Below are 3,522 nucleotides of genomic sequence, written 5' to 3'. Positions count from 1 at the left end.
GATCATAATAAACTGTGGAAAATTCTGAAAGAGATGGGAATACCAGACCATCTGACCTATCTCTTGAGAAACCTGTATGCAGGTCAGGAAGCAACAGTTAGAACTGGACATGGAACAACAGACTGGTTCCAAATAGGAAAAGGAGTACGTCAAGGCTGTATACTGTCACCCTGCTTATTTAACTTATATGCAGAGTACATCATGAGAAACGCTGGGCTGGAAGAAACACAAGCTAGAATCAAGATTGCCGGGAGAAATATCAATAACCTCAGATATGCAGATGACACCACCCTTATGGCAGAGAGTGAAGAAGAACTAAAGAGCCTCTTGATGAAGGTGAAGGAGGAGAGTGAAAAAGTTGGCTTAAAGCTCAACGTTCAGAAAACTAAGATTATGGCATCTGGTCCCATCACTTCATGGGAAATAGATGGGGAAACAGTGGAAACAGTGTCAGACTTGATTTTTTTGGGCTCCAGAATCACTGCTGATGGTGACTGCAGCCATGAAATTAAAAGACGCTTACTCCTTGGAAGGAAGGTTATGGCCAACCTAGATAGCATATTTAAAAGCAGAGACATTACTTTGCCAACAAAAGTCCGTCTAGTCAAGGCTATGGTTTTTCCAGTGGTCATGTATGGATGTGAGAGTTGGACGGTGAAGAAAGCTGAGCGCAGCAGAATTGATGCTTTTGAACTGTGGTGTTGGAGAAGACTCTTGAGAGTCCCTTGGACTGCAAGGAGATCCAATCAATCCATCCTAAAAGAGATCAATCCTGGGTGTTCACTGGAATGTCTGATGTTGAAGCTGAAACTCCAATACTTTGGCCACCTCATGTGAAGGATTGACTCATTGGAAAAGACCCTAATGCTGGGTAGGCTTGGGGGCGGGAGGAGAAGGGGACGACAGAGGATGAGATGGTTGGATGGCATCACCAACTCGATGAACATGGGTTTGGGTAGACTCCGGGAGTTGGTGATGGACAGAGAGGCCTGGCGTGCTGCAATTCATGGGGTCGCAGAGAGTCGGACACGACTGAGCGACTGAACTGAACTGAACTTCTTCCTGACTGCGTATGTCAACGTATAATAGTCTTTAGCATATACGTGTTAATCTTCCATTAAAGTTGAAGCCACATTTAAAATTCATCAATACTAAATGGAAATCCAGTTTTACTGAATGAAATAACCAAACTCAGGAAGACCAGTCCCATCCTAATATTTAAGACAGTTAATGAATCAACAAAGATTAAACGTACATTGACCTATAGGCAAAAAGTAAACTAGGACAAACAACTGAAATCAAGGCTAAAGGAGGATACAGATATGTATAAACAACTTATAAACACAATCTACACATTAACACTTACTAAGAACCTATAATAACCCACTCCAGTATTCTTGCCTGGATAATCCCATGGACAGAGGAGCCCGGCCAACTGCAGTCCATGGAGTTGCAAAGAGTTGCACACAACCAAGCATGCATGCACTATGTGTTCATTTTGAATCTGAGCGTTTAGTATATATGTTCGTGTACAAAACATTAAAACCACCTCTGTCCATGTAGTACATTATACTTTAACATCTTAATGAATTCCCTTAAAATTTACTGTATTGTGCTCTTTTAACCTCCAGTACGTAACACTAATAATTTACCCTCAAATTCTACATTCTAAATTCTAAACACCTGCTACTGAATTCATCCAATACAACAAACCTAATGGCTTAATTTTTTAAATATAATTCCTTAGTTACATTAGAAAACTGGATTCATTATTAAAGTTGCAATCCATGTAAAACTATAATGCTTGCGAAATTCAGTTTGCTCACACTGAGACCAAGCTTTTTTTATTTTTTAAAAGCATTTGTAGAGGATGCTGGAATTTAACAGATTTGTTAAGACCACTTTTCAAGAACAGTGTACTAATTATTGTGTTAACAACCCTACTATACACATCATCCCCCCATCACCAGAAAGGTACAACCTACCCATTTTAAGAGTGTCTCTGGCTACTGAGGGGCTAACAACACCGTTCCTTGGGAGCTTGTTAAGAATAAAGGATCATCCCAGGCCTGCTTAATCAGAATCTGCCTTTCAACAAGGTCACCAGGTGATTCGTATGCACAGAACATCTGAGAAGCAGCACTGTTTTAAGAATTAACCATAAAAAAAAAAAAAAAAAAAGAATTAACCATGCTGCGGAAGTCATAAAGCCCATCTGAAATGTTAGCAGTCTGAAACTAAACATTATATATAAAATATACTTGAGCACTTTAAAGGGCACCTTGCTAATTCCTAACTATCCTTCTTCATTTGTACAAATTTTCTTTTAGAATTAATTCATGAAAAACAAAAGACATGGACAGAGAGTAAACTATCTTAAAATTCAAGAAGCTGTGAGCAGAGGAAACTCTGAAAAATATCAGACTACTTCCTCAGAATTGCTGTGGCTTTTCTCTTTTCCAAGCACTCACAAAACTAATTTTAAGGTAAAACTCTAAGAGGGAATATTCTTGGTACTAGGTGAGCGTCTAATATCTGAAATGCTGTGTAAAAAGTCAAGCAATCTGAAGTAAAGTCTTTATAGATGTCACTTTCCTAAACTGTTGGGACAGGAATGATGGATGGCAGCTTTCTGCTTAACAAATCGTAAAAGCAATTAAATAATTACCTACTAGCAGCCTGTTCTCTTACATAGGTGCTCTGGAGTCAAAACAAAATTCAGATACAGTGTTTTCTCCAAAAATTACTTCTGGGGAAAAAAAAAAACTAATAGTGGATTTTTAGACTAAATATTCCTTCCCTGACATTAGTCATCAAAAGTATTCTTTCCACAACATACCTATAGCTCTTAACTCTCACAACAGGCAAGGCCTAAAAAGTTGTGAAATACAAGAAATGAAAAATCAATTTTTAAAGGGCCTCCCCTCCTATAGGCCAAACGTAAATACATTTGTTCATAGGAACACTTACACCTCAAAACATCAACATAATGGAGTTAACCAAAGTTTCTGCGAAGAGCAGGCTGAGGAATCTCTGCTTGTCATTAGTCTCCAGCCAGCTATTTAAGTAAGAGTTGATGAACCAGCAGCTTGAAGCACATGTAGATTTTTTTTTCCCCTCTTATTTAACATTTGGTACATTTCATCTTTACCACAAGGTGGGCAGAAGTGAAATTAAGCACTTTTAATTTTCATTAGCAGCTTTTTTCCAAAGGAAGCTAGACTATTAGCTGAAATGAAATTCTGGTACATTCTTACTGTCTATAATACTACCATAAGTAGCAGAGCTGATTCAACTGACCAAACATAATGGTTAACAAGATGATTTTAAATCCAGTACCTATAACCTGCGGCCTGTCTTCAACTTATGTCACCCTGTTTGGGTCCATTATAAGAACAACAGGATACCATGAGTCAGCACAAATGTGGTTCTTCAAAATCAAAAATCAAAAAGAACTCATCCAACATTCTCCAGAGCAAACATGAGTGGAGTTATACTATTCTACATTCAATATTAAAACGG

This window comes from Giraffa tippelskirchi, chromosome 8, assembly GCF_054371585.1.
Source record: "Giraffa tippelskirchi isolate mGirTip1 chromosome 8, T2T-mGirTip1v1.2.pri, whole genome shotgun sequence".
Taxonomy (NCBI): Eukaryota; Metazoa; Chordata; class Mammalia; order Artiodactyla; family Giraffidae; genus Giraffa; species Giraffa tippelskirchi.
The sequence above is the reverse complement of the archived record's forward strand: the minus strand, read 5'-3'. Positions refer to the sequence as shown.